Genomic DNA, 24,660 nt, shown 5'->3' on the forward strand with positions numbered 1-24,660 from the left:
AGAAAATAAAGAGCGAGCATTCCTATTGAGCGCCAAATCCCAGGCTAAGACCAAGTGTCCTGGTCCGGTGTGTGACGCAAGATTGGTATCCTTAACATTATGTAGCTTGAATGATAAGTGGTATTATGTAGCTTGACTGACATTTGAATGCAGCTATTCTAGTGACTTTTAACTGTGGCATGACATTTTGTATTGGCATCTTTGATAAAGCAAACATAAGTATTATTACGTGACTAGACTGGTATTTTGCTTTAGCCAGTTTGGAAATGTTTTCATACTGTGGCATGGCTTTTTTAATGATGAAGACAAATGGAGTATGTTATATATGGATTAGCAGAACAAGCATGGGCATATATTCGTATAGTATCTTTACTGGCATCAGGCACAAAGCAAATAGGAATATGTTCCTATATGGCATACTGGCATACATTGGAGCAGCCTGCATGGAAATGTATGGGAAAAGCCAGCGTGAAAACGTTTTTATACTGGCATATATTGTGGGCAGAGGCATCATGAAAATGTGTTGGGGAAATGCTCCTGTGCACTTTTGGTGACTTGCATATATTGGATTGTGTCATGAGTTACCCTACAAAAACCAATTGCAAACTGTTTGGCCTTTTACCCAATTTTTCAAAAAAGTGTGCAGTAAAATCCACTTTTTAAGCCATTATTTGAACAATGTGCTTGGGGGTGAGGGACCCACCATAGCTCCTCTTGATTGGTTTGCACTCCCTCTCTACACTCGGCCGTTCTGGCATATTTGGGATAAATATTTACACCCCTCCAGTTAAAGAATTCACCAGACGCCACTGGGATGTACAGCCAGAAACTGAAAACATTTCTATGGGTGCAAAGTGAGATTCCTGCAACCATTTCTAAAGAACCAAAAGACCAGTTGCCCCCTAACCCCTGTACTAGGTGACTGTATGTGATATTCCATCTGTTAAACAGACTGTCCTTGGTTTGGCTATCATGGAAACTAAAGTATGAGTGATATTGCTTCGGTTAAATGGACTCTTTTTGACTGGGTATTATTTAAAGCAGAGCAGGGAGTGATGTCTGTTCTGCTAAATAACACCTCTAATTACACATTTGAAGCTGTGCTGGGAGCGATGTCTGCTTGAGTTAAAAGAATGCAGTCTCTTGCTGAGTGCAGGCAGTGGTCGAAGTGAGCGGGAACGGTTGGGAGCGGTGTTCCACTAGTTTTATTTTATACTGGTAACAGCTCCACTACTTTTCGCAACCATTTTCTCCATTCTGGAACTGTTCTTTGTGTAGTTAAAGCACACGTCTACATTTTATCACCTTACATCAGTTCCAGCTAAACTGAAATCCGCTATCAATTGGCTATCAACCAGCATGACTGCAACCCTTGGATAATGTGTTGCACGGTGCCCCCTTCCTTCCTACTCTGTACCCCAGTGGATTCAGAGTTCCACTACTTTTTTTTGTACACTTCTATCACTGAGTGCAAGGGCATTTTTCCCTGCTGCTTCTTTCTATCAGCTCAGAATTTGATTAATTGTGGGTTGAGGGAACATTGCAGGGGAAACCTTAACTCGGGTGCTAGCTATCCCAATTGAAAAAGTGCTCCTATTCAATTGTGCTTTGGATATGTTCTGGTAGAAGGTCAACCAAGTGTATTTCATTGGTTTTCTTTGTAATGATCACCTCATTGGTGATTGCTGCCCAATATAAAAATTGTGTGATTTTTTAAAATTAAAATAAATAAATATTGTGTTACCACCCACCAATCTGGTTCATGATCCATTGTGACCCGGGGTATTTGTAACTGGGGGTGTGAGACGGATCGGGTATTGGCTCAATTTGAATTCGTAGAAAATAAAGAGCGAGCATTCCTATTGAGCGCCAAATCCCAGGCTAAGACCAAGTGTCCTGGTCCGGTGTGTGACGCAAGATTGGTATCCTTAACATTATGTAGCTTGAATGATAAGTGGTATTATGTAGCTTGACTGACATTTGAATGCAGCTATTCTAGTGACTTTTAACTGTGGCATGACATTTTGTATTGGCATCTTTGATAAAACAAACATAAGTATTATTACGTGACTAGACTGGCATTTTGCTTTAGCCAGTTTGGAAATGTTTTCATACTGTGGCATGGCTTTTTTTAATGATGAAGACAAATGGAGTATGTTATATATAGATTAGCAGAACAAGCATGGGCATATATTCTTATAGTATCTTTACTGGCATGAGGCACAAAGCAAATAGGAATATGTTCCTATATGGCATACTGGCATACATTGGTGCAGCCTGCATGGAAATGTATGGGAAAAGCCAGCGTGAAAACGTTTTTATACTGGCATATATTGTGGGCAGAGGCATCATGAAAATGTGTTGGGGAAATGCTCCTGTGATGTGTCATGATTTACCCTACAAAACTAATTGCAAACTGTTTGGCCTTTTACCCAATTTTTCAAAAAAGTGTGCAGTAAAATCCACTTTTTAAGCCATTATTTGAACAATGTGCTTGGGGGGTGAGGGACCCACCATAGCTCCTCTTGATTGGTTTGCACTCCCTCTCTACACTCGGCCGTTCTGGCATATTTGGGATAAATATTTACACCCCTACAGTTAAAGAATTCACCAGATGCCACTGGGATGTAAAGCCAGAAACTGAAAACATTTCTATGGGTGCAAAGTGAGATTCCTGCAACCATTTCTAAAGAACCAAGGGACCAGTTGCCCCCTAACACCTGTACTAGGTGACTGTATGTGATATTCCATCTGTTAAACAGACTGTCCTTGGCTTGGCTATCATGGAAACTAAAGTATGAGTGATATTGCTTCGGTTAAATGGACTCTTTTTGACTGGGTATTATTTAAAGCAGAGCAGGGAGTGATGTCTGTTCTGCTAAATACCACCTCTAATTACACATTTGAAGCTGTGCTGGGAGCAATGTCTGCTTCAGTTAAAAGAATGCAGTCTCTTGCTGAGTGCAGGCAGTGGTCGAAGTGAGCGGGAACGGTTGGGAGCGGTGTTCCACTAGTTTTATTTTATACTGGTAACAGCTCCACTACTTTTTGCAACCATTTTCTCCATTCTGGAACTGTTCTTTGTGTAGTTAAATCGCACGTCTCCATTTTATCACCTTACATCAGTTCCAGCTAAACTGAAATCCGTTTCAACTCAATTGGCTATCAACCAGCATGACTGCAACCCTTGGAAAATGGGTTGCACGGTGCCTCCTTCCTTCCTACTCTGTACCCCAGTGGATTCAGAGTTCCACTACTTTTTTGGTACACTTCTATCACTGAGTGCAAGGGCATTTTTCCAGCTGTCGAACATGAGTTAACGTTTTAGGGTGAATATTAACTTGATGCAAAACGTGTATTCTCCTTAACCTGCTAAACATAATGTCACTTTTTTGTGACTAATTTGGTAAAATATAGGTATAATGAAAGCAGTTTGGCCTGTTGCCCCTTATTTGAGGCGTCACCACCTAGTTGTATTTGTGCCCCCTGGTTTGCCTACCCCTCATACTGATTTCTGGTGACGCCACTGAGCACAGGTCTCTCTCTACTGTACAATGCTGTTCTGGACGCCTGCATTTCCCAGCATGCTGTCGAGCAGCGAAGCAAAGCACACCCCCCTCGTGCCTGAGTGGCTGCTGGCGGGCCTGAGTCCTGCCTCTCTCCTCCCCGGCCTCGCGCTGTCTCCTGTCATCACTGTTTCCTGTTGCTGCGCTCCTGCTGACATCACACTAACTTCCAGGCTGCCTGTTGCCTCGGCGGAGAGTTGGGCTGAAAGTTTCTTGTTTTCTTTGCCGCATCCTGAAAATTCGCTCCAGCCCCCCTCTCGTCTCCCCCCCCCCCCCCAACCAAAAAACGGCACTTCAGGAAAGCGCCGCGTTGTCTTCCCCTTGCACAAGAGTCGTAGAGGCGCCATATGCCTTGAGTTGGCCGTTGGCGATCTTACACCACCGCGGAACAAAGTGGTGTACAGTTATATTTGTGGAGATTTCAGTGGGAAGGATGTGAATGGTGCTTGGGGGACCCGGAGCAAAGGAGCGACTTGTCATGGACAAGGCGAGGAGGAGCTCGCGCTAGTACGCAGGTTACGGACGGGTTAGTCTCCAGCCCGAAGGACACCCATGCATTCCTTCTTCCGAGAGGCGCGGCCGGCGCAGCGGTAAGTTGCACGTCCTTTTGCACAGCTTTCAAACATCTTGCATCGCGCAAAGAGTTACTGGTGCTGTGAGGCAGTGTAGGTAAAGCAGGATGCCAAGTAGTGTTTCCGGACTCCTAATATGTTCCGTCTCGGAGATGAAATATTCTGACAGGTCAGACCCCTTTCCTCGCTTCACTTTGCATTCTGGTACCAAGTAGTGTTTCCGGGCTCCTAATATGTCACGTCTCGGTGATGAAATATTCTGACAGGTCAGACCGCTTTCCTCGCTTCACTTTGCATTCTGGTACCTGTGGTTTCCACGGTTTCCACAGTTATTGCAGCACCACAATAATGGCCGTGTTCCGGTGTGTGTAATATACTAATACCAGCATGCATCATTTCTGGAAGACGTTGTATTTCAATTTCGGGGAGCTTCTGCATTCGCCTATTCACTTTCGACTTCAAGGAGTTTGTCTCAGAAAGTGTTCTTCTAAATTCCGACGCCTCGTGTGTCCCCGCATACTTCAAGCGATGTTCTCTTTCTGTCAGTGTGCCTGCTGTGCTTTGGGTCTCATTGTGTGGAGCTGTCAATGTCGCAATATCCTCTTCTTGGCTGAGGGCCAGTCCCAGATGTGTGAAGTTCCATTATTGCAATACGTTTTATTTTCCGTCAGTTGGACCTTAATCTGGTCCCCATTTTCAAGGGCGTTTGGCGCCTGTCGCTTTCAGGTTCCAAGTGAACCTCATTTCACACCTTTCCCGGCGCAGAGAGGCGTCCTTTTTGGCCGTGTGTGGCTATTTGTGTCCAGATGATGTAGATTTCGGAAATGTTTTAATAAATCTGTTTAATGCGACCTCCTTCTCTGTCCATTTTTAAAGATACCATGTGTGCCCGATGCCGTTTTATGAAATTCTGAAACTGGCGTGTGGCCCAATACACCCACAATGTAGATTACCCCTGCTATCTGCGCAGGGAGTATTAATTCTATTAAAGACTAGGAGGCGAGCATTATGCTTCATCTTCTTTTATTACTACTCCTCAGCAGTTCAACAACATATATATAAAACCATGGAAAATACCCAACAAACTTTTCCATTTTTTTTTTTTTTTTTTTTTTTTTAACTACAACCCCCATGAGTCTCTGTAGTCCGTGCTCATTCCACCAGTCCTGATCTCCTTCCTGTACTTAGGCTCCTCCTCTGCTTTTACTCGCTCTGATATTCACTCCTGTCCATTAACTGATCCTCGTCAACGGTGCGAAGAATCTTCAGAACTCTAACTCAACTGCCGGTGCGCTCCCGGCCTCCTGATGGTCTTCTCTTCTTCAGTTATTCTTCTGCTCTTCCCCTATGAAGACACAATCATAAATCTTAGGGTGGTGCGCATGTACTGTACTCTCACATATAAATTTCTCAACATTTTATACAGTGCATCCAATCGGGCGGGAATTTAATGCTCGCCTCCTAGTCTTTAATAGAATTAATACTCCCTGCGCAGATAGCAGGGGTAATCTACATTCTATGACAAGACAGGAGGCGAGCATTATGCTTGTTTAAAGCTTCCCCAAGACTGTACTAGCCAAACCCTCTGCTGGCTTAAAGTAAAATTCCTTAAATGTACGATCGCTCGCCCAATCTGCTGCTCTCATTATTTCACTCAAAGGCACTCCTGCTCTCGCGGCTGATGAAGCCATCGCCCCTCTCACTGAATGAGCTCCATATGTGTCCACATTCACTCCTGCTGCGCACATAATCTCTTTGACCCATCTGGCTATGGTGGCGGATGCCACAGCGTGATAAGGCTTCCTACGCGCTATTAACAACTGAGTAGTGCTAGCTGCTCTGTTCTCTGCTGTCCTGCTCTCGTATTCTTTAATGCATCGAGCTACGCACCATTTCGAGTTGTCCGGAAAATAAGGGTAACGGACTGCGAAGGTGCCTGTCTTAGTCCTCCTCACTATGGAGAACGTAACCCCCTCCGGTCCGAAGATTCGTCTATTAATCTCTAGCGCCTTGACGTCTGACACTCGTTTACATGAGATCAGACACAATAGCATAGCTAATTTACCCGATAGTTGTTTGAGAGAAAGGTATCTATCTGCTGGCCAGTCTGATAGTAATCGTAGCACTGTCGCCACGTCCCATGTAGTACTATACTTAGGCCCTGGAGGCGCTCTAAATCTCGCTCCTCTGATGAGTCTCACTACCGCTGGATGTTCCCCTGCCGGTACTCCCTCAATTGACATATGTCCCGCTGATATAGCCGACCTGTACACTCCTATCGTACGGAAAGCTTTCCCATTCTGCAATAGATGCGCTAGGAAATTTAGGATCTCCACTACAGGTGCTGAAACGGGATGAACACTTCTGTTCTTGCACCAACTCGTCCATTTTGCCCAAGCTGCGTCGTAGCTCCTCCTAGTGGAAGGAGCCCAGGATTCAGCGATAAGCTGCGCAGCCTGCTCCGAAATTCCTGGCAGAGCCCAGCGTCTCCTGATATCCTGCACGCGACTAATGGGAGTGTCCCTCTCACTCTCAGAGGATGACACGACCCAGCTGGGTCCGTGAGCAGTCGCTCTCCTTCGGGAAGGACTCTGGGAACGTCTGCTGCTAGCTCCATTAACGTTGGGAACCACACTTGAGACTTCCACAAGGGTGCTACTAATACTAATTCTGCCTTCTCCCTCCGACACTTCGCTAGAACTCTGCTCAGCATCGCGAAGGGGGGAAAAGCGTAATGCGGACCTCCTGTCCACTCTTGCAGAAACGCATCCGTCCCTAGAGCTCCCGGATCCAGCCTCCAGCTGTAATATAAGCTCGTCTGAGCGTTGAGCCGGGAGGCGAAAAGGTCCGTATGCAATGGACCCCACTTCCTGTCTAGTCTCTGAAACACTACTGGATCCAGTCTCCAATCGCTGGAATCTGTCAGGTAACGGGAGTTCCAATCCGCTACTACATTCAGTGAACCCGGCAGGTACTCTGCAGTCACTGACGTTTCTGACTGAAGGCAAAAGTGCCATAAGTCCTTCGCTAACTCCGCCAGCATCTTGGACCTCGTGCCACCTAAGTGGTTTATGTACCTCACTGCCGAGATGTTGTCCATCTTCAGCAGCACACAAGACTTCACTCTCTCTCTCGTGAAGGCCTTGATCGCGAACGATCCCGCTAGGAGTTCCAGACAGTTTATGTGAAGCAGGAGCTCCTCTTCGCTCCACTTGCCTCCGGTCTGTAAACTCCCGCATCTGGCTCCCCAGCCCTGCCGGCTGGCGTCTGACTCTATGATCAGATCTGGCTTGTCTCCGAATATGGCACGTCCATTCCAGGCGTCCATATTCTTTAACCACCACTCCAGCTCTGTAATGGAGTCTTGATCTAGAGGTACTTGTTGGTGATATTTCAGACCCTGTTGAAGATGTTTTATCTTCAGCCTCTGCAGTGCTCGGTAGTGTAGAGGCCCAGGGAATATGGCCTGAATGGATGCTGCTAATAGTCCGACTATCCTCGCTAATGTCCTGAGGGATATAAGCCTTCTCTCTAGGCATACTCTGATCTCTCTCTTTATATCTCTCATCTTCCGCGCTGGTAGTTCCAGGGTCGCTTTCTTTGTGTCTAGCACAAACCCTAGGAAGTCTAATCTCTGTTCTGGAATGATATCCGATTTCTCTATGTTCACTAGGAACCCTAGCGATATCAGAAGGTCTTGTACCCATCTCGTTTGGTATAGCAGCACCTCTCGATTTTCCGCTAGCAGCAAAAGGTCGTCTAGATAGATGATCAACCTGACGCCTTTCTCTCTGATTGCTGCTGCTACGGGTTTCATTAGCTTTGTAAATGCCCAAGGAGCCGACGCCAACCCGAACGGCATCGTCTTGAATTGCCAGAACTGTCTGTGCCAGCGGAAAGCTAGGTAAGGTCTGTACTCCTCGAGTACCGGAACCGTGAGATAGGCATCCTTCAGATCTAAACGCGTCAGCCAGTCTCCTTCCCTTAGGGAGTCTCTGAGCTGATGTATGCCCTCCATCTTGAAGTGGCGGTATACGATCCATCCGTTCAGCTCCTTGAGATTTATAACTGGACGCACCTTCTCTTTCCTGTGCACTAGGAACATATTGCTTACGAATTTGGGCTCCCTCGCGCATCTCTCTATCGCCTGTTTGTGCTCTAGCTGCGCGATCTCGCTGTCTAGCCATGCTTGCTCCGCTTGCGCTAGTCTCTGGCCCCGTGGCCTGTGCTGCTGAATTGGGGTTTCTATAAAATCTAGCTGCAGTCCTCTGACGGTCTGCAATATCCAGGAATCGCTTGAAATCATGCGCCAATTTTCTAAAAACATGCGCGTCCTCCCACCAACTGGAGGATACTGAATCGCTCTCACCTGGCGTAAATCCTTGGCCTCGGCCTGATCCCCTGGATCTGCGACCTCTCGGGAATCTTCCTCTGGACGGGAAGAATGTATCCTGGCCCTTGTTCTCCCAGTATTGTGCTCTGGGATTATGGGGTCTTCTTCCTCCGTGACTGCGACCGGCTGCGCGACCCCGACCGCGGCCGGTCCCTCCAAAAACTCTACTCGGAAAGATTTTGCGGATCGATGCTTGGGCTTTCTCCAGGGATGCGTATGTTCCGACGAATCGGCCCATCTCCTTCCCAAAAGTCTCTCCGAATAGAAGGCCTTGCGCCCCTTCTCCCGCTTCATACGATGATAGATCGCTGAGCTTCGAATCAATCTTGAGTAGAAGCCCCTTTCTCCTCTCTGAGGCTATGGCGCAATTCGCATTCCCGAGCAGACAGACCGCTCTCTGCGCCCATCCGGCGAGAGCCTCCGGGTCCACTGCTTCACCAGTGTCCTTGGACCTCTCTGCGAGGTCCATTATCTTTGCCAGTGGTCCTGACAGGTCTAGGATCTTCTCCTGACAACTTTTCCAGGACCTATCGATACCTTTGCGGGGGTCCTTATTTGTCTTTGACACGAAGGTCAGCATTTTCGGGTCGAGCTCGGGGGCCTCTGCTACTTTGCCCGGGAGATCCGGTCGCGGACACTCTGCGCGCAGCCGTTGTCTCACTTCCTTGTCTAATGGCTTGCGCAGCCTAGCCGCCATGTACTGAGCTACTCGGGGGGATGGCTGCCACTCGGTGGACCTTGGATTCCTGATGCTGTCCGGGTCGAACATATCATCTTGGCCCCCAGTCAAGTGTTTCTCTTTCCGAGCTCTCTTGCCCCCACTGGGCTGGACCCAGTCTACCTCGCTCTCCTCGTCTCCTTGTGAGGTCTGATCCTCCCCTTGCTCCTCCTCCGAGCCTGGGTCATCTCCAGTATTGTCCTCCCCTGGAGAGGGGGTCATGAGGTCTGGCACTGCCTGTCGTCGTAGATAAGCTTCCTTCAGCTTTGCGAACGCATCAGGCACCTCTGGGGCCTCATCTTCTGCCCCGTCCCAAGAGCCCCGGGGGTCGACAGAGGCTTTCCTCTTAAGGGCTAACTTACTCCCCTTGTGTCCCTGTATCACGGGATCTGTGGGCGTGCGCTTGCGGTCTGTGGTGCTGTCCTCAGGCTGCGAAAGCATAGCTTCCAGCGTCTCTAGCCTTTCTTGAAGGGGCCTAACGCCCTCCGCCACTGCATCAATGAGGGAGCTCCCTAGCACTTTCTTGAAGCTGGCAGCGAGGTCATGTGATTGTTCCTCCTCGCTCCACTCAAATTCTGACATTTTTTTTTTTTTTTTTTTTTTTATTTTTTAAACAGTGCTGTGTGCCAAATTACCTGGATCAGGTGTCTTAGCACGCCCACTGCTCCCTCCTGATGGTCTAGAGATAGTAGGGTCCCCTACTTGTATTCTCTTATGTTTTTATTCTATTTTATTCCAGTGGCTGCACCTTGCTTGTCCACAGCTCAGTGGCTCTTGAGAGGTATTCTCTCTCCTCAGTAGCGCCGGTTTTCTGCTAGGAGCAGTAGCGTTTTTTTTTTTTTTTTTTTTTTATATACCCGTAAGCTGCCGTGTGATGTCTTTCTTAGGCACGGAGCTCCCGAGCGATCCGATCGCTACGGCCTGGCGCTTCCCTTGTATCAGGGGAAACTTGTCCGAACTAGCGGCGTTTTTAAAAATGAGCCGAAGTTCGAAGCCGACGCAGAATGTACTGCGCGGCACGTCTTTGATAGGCTCCTCCCACCCGCGGGTGGGGGCTGCTCTGAGAGCGTCGCTCTTCGCGCTCCTCACGCGGTAGCTCCGCCCACCCGCGGGTGGGGGCTACCTCTGTGAGAGCCGTCTGGCGGCTTCGTATGATTCGCGAGCGCCGGCTTCCCCTACCCGAGGGCGGGGGCCGGCTCGCGAGTGTCCCGCGGCCTCAGCCGCGTAGTTCGCGAGGCCTGACTGAGCCCCTGCGGTGCCGGGTATGCGACACGGGACCGTCCGCCTCGCGAACCGGCTTGTCTAAGGTGAATCCCTGAATCGGCTGCCCGCGTACGCGAGCTCCCTTCGAAGCAAACTCGCCTAAGCGTGCTATCAACAAACTACTATTTTATACCAAAACATTTTTTTTTTTTTTTTTTTTTTTCATAAACTACTATCTCCTACACACTGTCTCAACTTATTTGTATAATCACCCACTCTCACACAGACATTTTACCCCAGTCGTACAGAGAGTGGAGAAAAGGTACTTATCTGCTTGAAGAGCAGTAAAAGAAGAGGAGGAGCCTAAGTACAGGAAGGAGATCAGGACTGGTGGAATGAGCACGGACTACAGAGACTCATGGGGGTTGTAGTTAAAAAAAAAAAAAAAAAAAAAAAAATGGAAAAGTTTGTTGGGTATTTTCCATGGTTTTATATATATGTTGTTGAACTGCTGAGGAGTAGTAATAAAAGAAGATGAAGCATAATGCTCGCCTCCTGTCTTGTCATAGAATGGCCACTGCACTGCCAGATGTGGTGGCAAGTCATGCCCGCCGCACACTTAGTTGGAAAAGAACACTCATTAAAGTGGGGCCACCGTTGCCATGTGAATGGATGTCTGCGGAGTGACGGAGTGGCGGCTTAATGCCGTGTGCGTACAGTCAGATCTGGTCTGGGCCTGATTGTGTTTGTTTTCCTCAGGAAGCGGGACAAGGTTGAGCTGACTGATCAGCAGGCCCTGCGCAGTGATACCGGGTCCTGGCTGGGACAGAGTACACCTCTTTACAGTGCTGCTCTGGCAGTACAATACCCGGGCCGTGCGGACCATACAGCCCCCCATAGCACCCAATCTCTGCCACTACAGTACCACAGCCTCTGGTCCGCAAGCCCCACCGTCGCCTCTAGCTCTGGAAGTGCAATATTACAGGCCCTGGCAACACATACTAGTCCTTGCTGTATAGAACCACAACCACCGCGCTCTCCATTGCATTGGAGTGCTGTCCTCGGAGTCCCACAGAGAACACGATATTACTGACATAGGGTATTGCAGACTCGCAATTGCAATGCCGTCAAGTGCCACCATGATGGTAGTGTAGTGCAGACTACACTACCACATGCTCTATACATTAGAGTGCAATTATGCAGCATCACGGCCCGCTCCATTACTGTGTAGCTCTGGCCATACAATACCACAGGCCACACCATTGCAGTCCAACTGTGCCCTACAGAACCACTGGCAGGCCACATCACTACAGTGCAACCAAGGTGGTACACAGGTGAGTATCCAGCATTGCAAGAGTGAGGGGCCGAGCCATGAAAAAGTCCTGCTACTTTCCCTCCAATGCACCTTTGAAAATGAATGCTGACCTGACACACAATCGTTCCTGCCCCCCCCCATATGATGACTTGACTCCCTGCAACATAGGGACCCTCTCCCTGCAACATAGGGTGCACATCAGGAGCATACAGCCACACTGCTGTCCTGGACAGGATGCCCAGACAAAAAGGCATGCAACAGTAAGAAAGGGCTAGACTGGCTGCCCCCAAATGCCAGTCTGGCCAAGTATTAACACATATACATGCAAACGTCCAAATGGATTGCAACAACAGAAGTGAATTCACAGCAAAGGGCATTGCAAGGCACATCATCAGCCTTTGATGCTTGCAGGCACCATGGAAGTGACTTTAGAATAAGTTGCCATAAGTAAGCCAATTGGCAAATAACTTTGTGGTGAAAAATGCCTAGATTGCACTATTATTATATATGGAGGAACTCTATAGTCCCTGAGTTTTTTTTCTTCAATTATGTCTTGATATATTAACTTAAACTATGAAGTGAATCACTTGCGTAGCTGCAGATAAAACACAGTGCAATTAAATGATTTGCTTAGGATCACACACTTTGGATAAATGCTGAGACCGGGATGTGGACAATTTAAGCAACTGAACACGTCTTTACAGGTTTAGTTGATAAAGATATTTGTGAAGGTTTTGCTTTGCATTTTATGTGCTTAAATAACACTATAGCAATGTCTTGGAACCAAACCACATTATATAATAAGCCTATCATAATCTAACTTTACACTATATACATTGTTGTAGAAATGTTAAGCAAGAAGAGTATGTCTTTAGTTTTATTCTCCCCATCCTGCATGCAAAGTCACAATAGCATCATGCAGATTAGTGTGAGCCTACCAATTCCCCCTTGGGTTTTAAAGCCATAGTCGTCACGTCCTAAAGCATGCAGCATTATGCACCCTTCTCATTTCTGATCATCACCCTGCCCCACATTTCTTAAGGAACAAAAGTCCCTGCTAATAGACCCCCGTCCCTCCCATCAGTGCCTAATGGCTCCCATTGTAATGCTCTGTTGACACAGAGCAACATGTCCGTTTCCTGGGAGAGCCGCTCTGCTGTCCGGAGATCGAACAAGCAAGGTGTCTCCCTGCCAGGACAATGAGGGTGCTGAGCAGGAACACTGTGCACCTGCTTGTTGCCCTAATTGTCCCGGTCTGGCTCTTAAAAGAGCCAGTTGGCGGGTCGGGGGGGGGCAAGCTGCACCCCTGTCTACCACTCGGTACACCTCCGGTGATGCAATATCCCAGTCTCAGCGCTACAGTGCAGCAAAGATGATGCAGTGCCCTGGCCCCACCATTGCAGTGCATCCTAGGGGTTACAGTGCCACTGGCTAACCCATTGCAGTACAGCCATGACTGTTCAGGCCCACCATTATGATAGTGTAATCCAGGGCTCGCAGTGCACAGAAGCAGAGGTCACTTTGTAGGCCTATCTTTACACTACAGCCAGGATTGTACTGCACCATACGTCCTACTTTTGCAGTGAAGCCATGGCTGTGGACTTCCATTGCAGTGTCGGCCCGATCATACACTGTCGCCACAGGCTCCTGCATAGCCTTAATGACAACACTGTAAACCCGGCCACACAGTACCTTAGACCCGTCTCATGCAGAAGGAATGTGATCAAGCAGTCCGGGCTGGCCTGCCCCTTTTGGGGTGGGACCAAGCCAGATTTGAATATGGTCTTTCCCCTTTGGTAATGACTTGGCAGGCGAAGACCGATGGTCTGGAGGGTTGCCTAGAGCAATGCCAGAGGTTAAGATTAATTCTAAACATTCCAGTCATCACTCCTTTTTTTTTTTGGTCAGTGTGAACAAATGTGAATAGCACTGCCATAATCTAACCTAACGTGGTCTATTGTAGCTAAATATCTGCCATTTCGGCGTCCTGTTGCGCCATTGTCCAAATGATGCCACCACTGGGATCGGAACAAGGATTTGATTGGCAGGAGCTAAAAGCAGCTCCCAGGTGTCCAGGGAACCAGGAACTATTTTATAGCATAACACACATTTAATTCCAATATGAGGTGCAAACATAACCTTGTGTGTATCTTGTTTGACTGATTATAGTTTAAATGTCTTCTAGGTGTGTCTTAATAATCATGTATATAGATTACCACACGTGGATAGGTATGTTTATATGGCGTTGCTTGGCCTGGGGGGCCAAATGTAGGTCCTGGTGTCAAGCCAACCAATCCCTCCTAGGCTATAACCAGGAGCTAAACAGCTCCCAGAAATTTCGACCTATGCACCATTAAAGTTTAGATTTAGCAGTCCGGAACCATAGCTGCACCATTATAATCCAGGCCTGGCCAAACCGTACCTAAAATGTAAAAAACCAGCAGAGCCCGTCCTCATATGGTATGTAGGTTATTTATAACGTGCTTAATACCCAGAGGTTTCTAAGCACGGACCCAGGGTTTGAACCTGTGTTGCTCTGCGTCGTCTTGCTTCCAAGCTGCACGTTGCCCCTGACATATCCTCTTGCTGTGACTGTGTAAATGCCACCAACATGTTCAGCACCTGAACAGTCCATGTGGGTGACAGGGCGGTTGGGCGGGTTGGGGACTTGGATTACCAATGAAAACAAAGGAGGAAAGTGCATGGGAGAATGGGTGCCCGTGCAGTTAGGACAGCAGCCAGTGCTTAATTTGTAGGGGTGGTTGCCAGTGCCCAACACCGGCACTCTTTTTTGGGGACCGGAACTCACGCGGAGCCAGCGCACGTGCCATTGCTTTGTTTGTTCTTCCACTTCGCTTCGATTATAAATCATGGGGCCTCATTATGAGTTTGAAGGCAGCTGCCTCCAAACCGGACTCCATTACTGGGTTCCTGCAATGGGGACTTACCGGGTCATTCCGACATAGGGGGACCCGGTAATTCCTCCTTGCAGGAACCATTCCCCATTCCCATTTGAGCCCCCATAGGGCTCAATGGGAATGGGGAGGGAGGTAATAATGGGCACATTACAAGTGGCCCATTATTAGCTCCCTCTTCCCCTCGCAGGACCCGGAAAAGACGTCTGGTTTTACCAGAAGTCTGGTCCGGGTCCTGCAAAGGGAACCTCGTAATCGGTGCTCATGGAATGAAGGGTGCCGGTCCCGTACCGGCACCCTTCATTCTGTGAGCGCCAGGGTCGTAATGAGGCCCATTGGGATTTGTCATTCTGATCTCGATCTCTCTCGTGCTTGCAGGTTGCAGGCCATGGCTGGCTGGGCCTGGGAGGGGCCAGCAATAGCAATGAACAACAAACTGTTACAAACAGCCAATGAAAACTACCATTCTGTTGTTACTATGCAGTATGTGATACATTCTGTATAGTAACACAGAATGTGCAGTTTCCATTGGCTGTTCATCAGTGAAATTACATGGTGGCGTGTTTTTGTTGCCACAGGAGGCAGCGCGGCGCCACCTTCATTTCACGAGTTACTGTGAAGTGAAGGTGTCGAGGCGTGGCGTCGTCGGTCCTGACTTGTGAGAGAGAGAGTCTGCCCTGCTGCACTGCATGGTGCAGCCTAGTTGCTTCCTGGGGCCCCCTCTGCCTGCTTTTTCATTTCTGCAGGTGCCAGTGTGCGCACCTGCCCACCACCAGCCTGAGGCCCCGACAGGAGACCAATTCCCAGCTGGCAAAGCAGGTAAGTCACTTGTTGCTGCGTGCGGTGCAGCCGGAGGCTGTCACAGTCAAGTGATCGGGCAAGGAAGGCCCAGGTCGGGGCCTGGACAGCGGCATGGTCCCCTGGTGGTGCCCTGACTGCCCAGGAGTCAGGACCCCACCAGGGGCCCATCCGCGCCCGGGCTTCTGTCTGCGTGACCTGTGTGCAGTGTGCTGCTGACTGTAGTCAGTGCCAGGCCCAGGCCAATTTCTGTGACCAGGGGCAACCGGCTGCCGAAGACTGAGTCGGATGACTCTGCCGCGGTTGGCCGGGCCCGTGGATTGTGCCCAAAAGTATGTTTTTTACTTTTTTCTTTGAAAACCTGACCTTCCGTGGGGCCGGTGGCTGGGGCCTGGCCCCACAGAAGGTAAGTTTTAAAAGAAATAACTTATTTTGAGTGGCGGCTGTGGCCCATCACTTCGAAAGTGATGGACCCCATCAACCCAAATATATGTTTTTTCTTTTAAAATCTTACCTTCTATGGGGCCGCTGCGCCGCGCACCTATTTTTGTTATCATCAGGCTCAGCATGGATGTGGCAGTGGTGGCCCCACGGAAGGTAGCCTAAGTGATTGAGGCAAGGCAGGACAAATCCCAGGACCGGGCAGGGCACGAGTGGCAGCATGGTCCCACTAGCATCCGTCACAAAAAGAATGAATTGTCGTTTTGCAACTTTGGCCACTTTTTCATTGGTGCTGAGCCCGACTCGAGACAATTGTATGCCCCAGTCCTACCCTGGATAGCATTCATCTAAGCGAAACATGAACTGTGAATTTTTGCCTGGGTGTTTCCGTTCTTCCTTTTAATGTTATCGGCCTCATTAGTTCACAAACAAGCTTCAGCGTGGGGACCCGGAACGGTGCACATATTGGCCCCAAACCGAACTGGCTGCACTTCGCGAGAAAAGCCAATGCAAAGACGAACTTCTGAAATGCATTTTCAGGCTTAAAGATACACGCATGGAAACTAGACGGGGATAAATATGGTGCACGTGCCCACTAATCTGTCATCATAAATAAAAGCACTAGTTGAGTATTCTTGTATAATTCTCAACCGTCTTTTGCTGTCATTTCTTTACATAATTCCAGCGCATGTTTTATATCCTGATGTGTGGTTTATACACCAGATGTGGCCCCTTAACCTGGGTACAATACGCTCCGAGCATGTGCTCCAAATGAGAGCACATGCAATCCTCAGATAGGAATCCTCAGATAGGGGAGTGGGTGACTGTTGCACCGCGCAGTTTAGTATGTCAAGAACATGTCAGTGGGAAGGAGGTATCCGAATATGCATTCTCCTCTGGCTCCTGAATATTGGGTGACCACACATATTTAGTTTTTTAATATGTGTTAAGGTGGAAAGAGGCCCTAAAGCACAAATAGCACAGGCTGTTGATTTCACAACGTCTTGCAGAAATGACTTTTTCCAAGTAATACAACACCATGCTCATGCTTGAAGGAAGGGTGAAGGGGGATGCATTTATGAGATGTGATGACTGATAAGGCCTTGAGAGTAAATTGATTACACAAAACACCTGGATGAGGTGACTGAAGAACGGGCTGAGGGAGGGTGCTCTTCCTGGAGGTAACCGATTAAAAGTACTTGGTTACTTTAACAGACTTTCAGATAGGGCAGAAGGGGTAGAGACAAATACAGTGCAACAGTGACTGAAACAGAATGCTTTTTTATTTATTTGCATTTTTAAAGCACTCACACAGCCCGGGGGCATCGAGGCGTAGTTACAGGAGGAGCATGTCTTAGTTGCATATTTACTACTAGCCTGTGCCAGCAGTTGCCTCAGCAGCAAACATGTGACATGGAGCAGCAGCTTTGTGATGGGCTGGTGGTGGGGCGATCTAGGTAGGTCTAGCACTGAACTGGGGCGACAGGCGTGCCCGCGCTGAGGGCGGCACCGCGCTGCGCCCGCACTGTGGACGGCGCTGCGCCCGACATTATGGGGCCAATATTTTTTGGGCACTGGCACTTATTTTTTTACAAATTAAGCACTGACAGCAGCCACCCCCTCCCCCCAGCCCTTTGTGTTCCTGCACTATGGAAATTGAAGCCCATGCGCAATGCTCTGACATTGCCTTGCATCTGAAGTGTGCAGTTGTAGATAAGTATGGGCGGTATCCTGCAATGTTTGAACAGCAGAGAACCTGGGTGTTGGCAGAAGGCTGGATTTCTTTGGCATGCGGAAAATACGCTTCATGCGATACTGCACCCTTGACCGTCATAACCCCGGAAGCTGTTTATCAAGCCCCACATTCCCCCTTGCTGGTCGCTGTTTTTTCAATAATAGTTTTTATACTTATTTGTTATATGCAACAAAAAAAACCTGTTCCAAAATGTGCGTATAGTTTAATGATATTGAGCTAAATGCCTGCTCAATTGTGTTGTTTTTGCCTGTAGCTTTCAGCTTTGGCAAAGAAGAAAATGGAAGCACAGAAAGATGAGATTTGCCCAGGATCACACAACTCGGTCAAGTGGGGAAGCCAGACTTAGAATAAGATCTCAAGTCAAAAAATCCCGGCCGTATCCCCTGCGCGCACAGTATTATCTCGGCAGATTTACCCAACAACAAAACAAAGCACACATAATCGCGCGCACACATGGGGGCCAACTTCCGAAAATCACAGTTATGCTCGGCGAACTGTGTTTCTGAACGAAGCTGCCAACAGCACATCACAGCTCAACCCTACTAACCACTCCCCCCCTCCCCCTTGCATTACAGATCCGCCTGGAGACCACACAATTGATTGGCGTTGGTGCGCAGTTTAACATTAACACTTTGTGATTTGATCACGAGCCATATCATTTGCAGAAACCTTAATTTGTGCTTTGTCGGCTGTGAACACTTCCTCCCCTCTTAGTTTTTCCTTTGCATTCTTGTTTTTGTCCTGCTGCAATTGTGATGGGAAAAGCCAAACGACAGCACCAGATCTAGTCGCACCTCACATGAGACAGATAGAATAGTGTTAATTAATCATTACAACTGGCATTGCTCTGGAAAGACTACCATACCGTTGTTTTTATCCCGCCTGAAAGATTGAAGGACAAAATGTAAGTCATGTAACTGGTAGGCTGCGTCGACCTTGTAGAAACTCCTTGGTGAGGCGCAGCTGCACGAGCTTGCTTGATGTTTGCTTGTTGACGGGTAGGATATGGTGTGCAGCACGCATGTATAGAATTGAGGTGGCGAGCGATAATTGTTGCCCCATGATGAAAGGTTTTGGACTAATCCTAACCCTTAACATTGTTTTGGGTAACCTTGCATGCCATAATTGTGTTGCCCACCTGCGCCATTTCAGAAGTCGACCGCTGGTGTGCAAATGAGTCGTGGACCTCTCACAGGGCAACTTGTCTTTGCATTTTAGGTCTCCCGCCTGACCCAAAGTGTTCATAATTAGTAAAAAAGTTACAGCATTATAAACATGTTCCATTCAGTCCTGATTCTCGAACGACTTTTTGTTTTTTTTTTGTAATCAAAGGAGTACATTTAAGTTTCAAAAAGGTTTTTGCTCTAAACTGTTTTGGGGAAATAATCCAACCGTTTAACGGTTCCCACCATCCCCGGGAATGGACTGTTTTCGCCACAGCGCGTAACATGATTTAAAGACGCATGTTCCGTTGGTGCACTGATAAACAAAGCAAATAATCCAGCTGCAAGGACAGGAAGTGGGACGGAGTGGAGGCCAGACGAAAGCGCTGGGGGCCAGCGCTCGGGATTCCCGGATCTCGAGGCAAGGGCTGCTGCCGCTGCTGGAAAGCGAGGGGAGGAAGCGGGCCGCAGACCCGTCACTGCGCACATTCCATTTTAGAGAAGGAAAGGGAAAGAAAGAGTGGGGGCTGGGTCTCCGAGTCACACAACTGAACGGTGGATCTTGCACAGAATGCGAAATGCCGTTTTATATACTTTGGGCCCGATTTACAAATGGCGCAAACCCGTTGAAAAACATGTTGTAAACAGTGGCGTGTTTAGGCTTTCTGCTGCCCTAGGCCCAAACAAGTGCGTGCACCCCCCACCCCCAAACTTTACTCCACCTGTGACAGACTCTGCACCTTCACCAGATTCCGCCTCTTCAACAAACTCTGTCCGTGTTGTCCAAACTGTGCCTCTTCACTGCCATTTTGGCCCCATACCATTGAGAACCCTTTTTGGGTTGCAGGTGTGAATAGATGGTATATGAGGCCCGGGGAGGACCACCTTCTGTAAAAGATACACGCACACAGGTTGGCTGCCATTGGGCTCCGGCTCGCTCGGCTCGTGCAGACACGGGAACACCTCTTTATTTGTAACATGCAACGGCTCAATGTAGCTATCACACAATCATGTGACACATTACATTCCTCCCTTTTTTATAGGAAACAAACTGAACACAAGACATCATTGTCAAACCACACAAAAACACATAACCCAACGTTGGCATTAAACTGGCATGACAAAACATGAGTTTACCCTTGGATGAACAGTAAATTAACCTGAGTGTTCTGCGTTTCAACAGGATAGTACTGCCTCCCATGTTGCTTGTCCCCTAGCTCACTTCCTCTGACATCACATAGTCATCAAAACGGGTAGGCTGCCTTCTGCTTTCCTGACATGGGTACCTGCCACCTCCACCCTCTCCTATTGCCAGTTGATTTACCTGGGCCATTAGGCTCTTGGGTGGGCCCTGGGTCGTCATCACTCTCAAGGCTCTGGGCATCTGGGAGTTTCCCCTCTCTTACTTCTCCAGACAACATATTACCTTCACCCACCCTCCTAAAAAAAATAGGAGTTTTGTGTCACCGTTCCTCTGGTGTCCGCTGCTGTGACCATGGGCCCCTTCACCTGGATAACATCCATGGGACACAGTTCGTATGTGAGGGACAACCTTCCTTCGGGATGTCTGTTTCTTACTAACAGTGTCACCCACAACCAGGCCTGGTGGTTTTAGGTTTCTTCTCATGTTTACCCTTTTGTTTCATTGTCCCTGGTCCTCAAAAACTCTCACTGTTGATTTTGGCGGGAACTCTTACTTCCACCTCAGGAACCAGGCCTCAGGGACTCCTTTGAAAGAGGGCCGGAGCGACTCCCATTGCACTGTGTGGTGTGGACCTCGCAAAAACGGATACAGCGCCCGTTTTAGGCAGTTTCCTTATCCTTGAGCAATGCAGAAGATTTTGTTTAGAAGGCGCATAAAACACTCTGCCTCTGTTTGCTCGCTGCCAGACAGGTGATACCTTCCGATGTATTATTCCACATTAGAGCCCGTGCGAGTTAAGGGCAGTCTTCTACTAACAACCACTGTTTCACTGTGCTGTGTGCCACAAGGGGCTGTGTTGTGCTGTGCGCGGTGTGCCGACTACCTTTGTTCCACTGCGCTAGTACGAGGAGCAACACTAACAAGTCAGCGAGAGTAACTGGACGGAGGCACAGGCCAGAGGACTCAAGTCCCACAATCACCAGCATCCCGGCTCCCTGGCACTCTCACTTTAAGGATCACAAGGATTTTGATCTGCGAGGCTCCGCCCACAAGAAGCTCAATACAAAAACACAGAACCTGCACCCTTGCGGCGTAAAGCCTGTGCGAGTAAAGGGCGGTCTTCTACTAACGACCACTGTTTCACTGTTTGCTGCTTTGCCGTGAGCCGTGACTCGAATATAAACTACCCAATTCACTACACAAAGCCAGGTGATGGCAACATAGAGTGCAGCCCCACTAATACCTAAAGAGGGTCCCTACTGGAACCAGGAGCCTAGTGGCTGATTAGGACCCAAGAGGAGTGGAAAGTCAGCGACTTTCAGTCAAGGTAAAGAGCTACTCTATATTAACTTTTTCTTGCAATCATAAACACTTGCGTCAATAACGAAAAAGATGTCAAGGTTTGTGTTATCACCATCTATTGAGATATGTAAAGAAACACCAATTTATGAAAATCTACTCCAACCCCTTGGGTGACACTGAACTACAAGTGCCAACAACTACGTTGCCCAACATAAATAATACGATTGACTTAATTTCACCCACTCCCAATAAGCACTTGTCCCTGGAAAATACAGCCTCAGTAGCAGAGGATACAGAGGGCAACCATGTGTCAGGAAAAAAGGGTGGAGGCTCCCAGAACCCACCTGATCATTTATTGCCTGCCTCGCCCATCTCCCAAAAAAATATGCAACCAACGGGACACAGAGATTTGTTGCTACTAGCTAAACCACTCTCATAGGTTGGGGAGAGGGGTAGCTTAGTTAACGTTTCGCCTTCAAGGGACCTATTTGCATTTGGAACAGGCACTCAGTCCAAACAGAAACCTCTACGCTACAATGCATCTGCCAAAAGTTGGAATCCATTGGGTCTCACATCTACTCTAGGTTCCTATCCAGACATTTTTAGTATTAGTTGAAGCTCTACGAACGTTAAGGTGTCCGCACAGGGCACTGCCGGGGTAGAACTAACATCCGCCTCTCCAACTTTCGGCCACCCACAGAAAGGAGCAGGAGTGGGTCCTGAGGTCCACTCAAACGTCGTGGATAAGCCACCACATCAAAGGTCTGTGTCACACAGATATGGGGGGTCCACTAGCAGGCTTCCACCAGCAGAAGTTAGATAGCAGGTGCCATTCTCAAGCAAAAGACACTGTGGCCCAGCCGCCTTGTCTGATGAAGATCTTCTGCTGGACCTAGCATCGGCACAGGTCGAAGAGCAGTCCCAAGGAACTGCACAAATTGACGCAAGACTAATTTCAGCATTTGCTATCACTATGTCTCCATTTATGAAACTAATTGAGACCCAGAATGAGCAACTTTGTGACCAGACTACAGTACTTGCTATGATGCATTCAAAGTGAATCTTTGTGGAAGGGTTTATCTCCGCTCTTCAGTCCAATATGGACAAAAACACAGACCAAATTACGCACATTCTTAAGAGCATACTGAACCCAATTATTCTTCAAAAAGAAAAACGGAGAGCAGACGGGCTGAGTTGTAACTCACTGTCAACAAGTGCCCAAATAGACCCTACACGTACTGAGGACACTGCCATCTCCACTTCACTAGCACCACTACCCCCAGTTGTATCTACAAGGGTGGATTCCACAGTCGTTCCAACAAAAGACGCATCGACGACTACAGCAAAGCACTGGGAGACCTCACCGAATCTGGAGACCATGGCTCCGGTCATCAACAGGGCAAAGGCAGGAAGTCTGTCTTTGCCTGTAAATAACAAGTCTGACAGACCAAGAAAAACGGTGATTGATCCACAAATCCCGCAAATTAAAACATATGATATGTTCAAAGTACAAAAAATGGTTCTAGGGTGTCGCAGAGTCCTGAGATGGTCCTCAATAAAAAAGGGGTCCAATACTTACTTGAAGAAACAACTACCTCTCTTTGAAACCTACACCTCAGAAACGAACGTCTCGGAAAGTAATTTAGTCCTTGACTTGGCCAAAAAGTGTCAGCAGGAAGTGCAAGCAAAGCAAACTTGGCTTACCAAGACACTTACAAGCCTGTGGAACAGGGTCAGCCTTATCAAGGCTAATGCCAAACACAAATGGTCCACTACCCCGTACTGGGACAGACCTAGATACAGTCAGTGAAGAGGGCTCTGAACACGAGTCGTCAAATAGTGTCACAGAAAACGACTTGATGAATTTTTCCACTTATTTAGAAGAGACAGACTCAAGGGGTCACGAGGCAAACAAATACCACCAGAAGGAGATGAGTAGAATATCCCAAAGTGGCCCTGGAATTCGAAGTGGTACACCTAAGGAAACCAACAGTGTGCAAGACTAAAATGTGGGGAAGGACTCCAACAGGTGTAGGGAATCACGGCCCATTGCTCCGACCATGAAAAAGGACAAGACAAGTCCAAAATGGAGGTTGAAGTTAAACTACAACAGAGAAACTTCCGACGAATCGTCCGATTCGGGCGAAGAAAATTTCCTACAAGTTATGAGAAAAACTTTTTTGACAATGGAACAGAGAAGAACCATGGTAGTCCAGAGGAAACCAATAGAGGCTGAGGAGAAACGCACAAGCATGTCACTTGGGGAGGGGGGGGTCTCAGTGGGAGATCCAAGAAGATCTGTCTCATGAGCAGAAACCAGTAAGACAGCTGGAGTTGTCACAAAAGTAAAACAAGTAAATCCACAGGACTCTAACAACATTTCACAAAATTAAGTGTTCAAGTTATCCTTGGTAAGAACCTTAGGATTTGTTGACAACCTCGTTATGACTAGAAACAACGTAATGAGGCTACTGCATTGTGTACCAGCCCTGGAACAAGTGAACTCCAAGGACATTGACTTAATTGAGTTTCTCAGTGAATTAAGCTTTGACAATGTGATCCTTCATATAGTATCACGAAACACCAAAAACTTACTCATTAAAGAAGGGTCAAAACTGAACGCTCACGGGTTCAACTTGAAGGAACTGGATAACCAAGCAAAAAGTACAAGTGAAATCTTACACCAGTCTCGGGGTGCAGGAGAAAGAGCACCCTCCCAAGTAAAGTCTGACGTCTCGAACAATACAGGAAATTGCTACAAAGAGGGTACTGACAACCTTAAAATTGGTCTCCACAAGGGTAGTAGGCGGATCACTTTGAAGAAAACAGAAGGACAGAAGGTCAAAAGACAGGAAGACTGGAGCTGGCTAGCTGGAGCGCTGGCAGGATCATCATAACGCCAGAATAAGAGTGACACTAACCCCTCTAGGACTAAGAAAATAGCCAGTTGGAATACTAGGGGTTTAGCACACTTATTTGGCAAAAGTGAAATAAATCTAACAAAATACAACCTCATTTGCCTCCAGGAGACCTGGTTAAGGGAGACACCTGTCTTGGACGGTTACAAAGTACACATAAACCCTGCAACAAAGGGGGCTAAAGGGCGTCCAATGGTAGCCCTTCTAACAGCTGTAAAAAGATCGAGTGGCCTAATTGTAATTACTACTACAAACATAAATCCCGAAATTCAATTTACCCTAGCACAAATGACTGCTCCCCACTGGGAACCAAAGAAGCAGATGTTGATAATTTGCAGCATATACTGGAGAAGTAGTTCGGAGAACGAGCAAAGTACTAAAAACACATTGATAAGGGAAATTGACGAGATCAGGTCAACTTGCCCAAACTTGGCGGTACTTCTTTGTGGAGACTGA

The 24,660-nt window shown here is 47.9% G+C and overlaps 1 protein-coding gene across 3 annotated transcripts in view; it reads left to right on the forward strand.

Annotated features, from left to right (window-relative positions):
* Positions 1-3,705: 3,705 nt before the first annotated feature.
* The window catches only part of LOC138569585 (mitogen-activated protein kinase kinase kinase 3-like), a 696,616-nt gene continuing 675,661 nt past the window's right edge, over positions 3,706-24,660 (forward strand). For all 3 annotated transcript variants that reach the window (XM_069647679.1, XM_069647681.1, XM_069647683.1), the window contains exon 1: positions 3,706-4,156. The gene's annotated coding sequence lies outside the window, so the exon portion shown is untranslated. The remainder of the gene's footprint in view (positions 4,157-24,660) is intronic.

Source organism: Ambystoma mexicanum, chromosome 2q (genome assembly GCF_040938575.1).
Source record: "Ambystoma mexicanum isolate Mex_15411 chromosome 2q, UKY_AmexF1_1, whole genome shotgun sequence".
NCBI lineage: Eukaryota > Metazoa > Chordata > Amphibia > Caudata > Ambystomatidae > Ambystoma > Ambystoma mexicanum.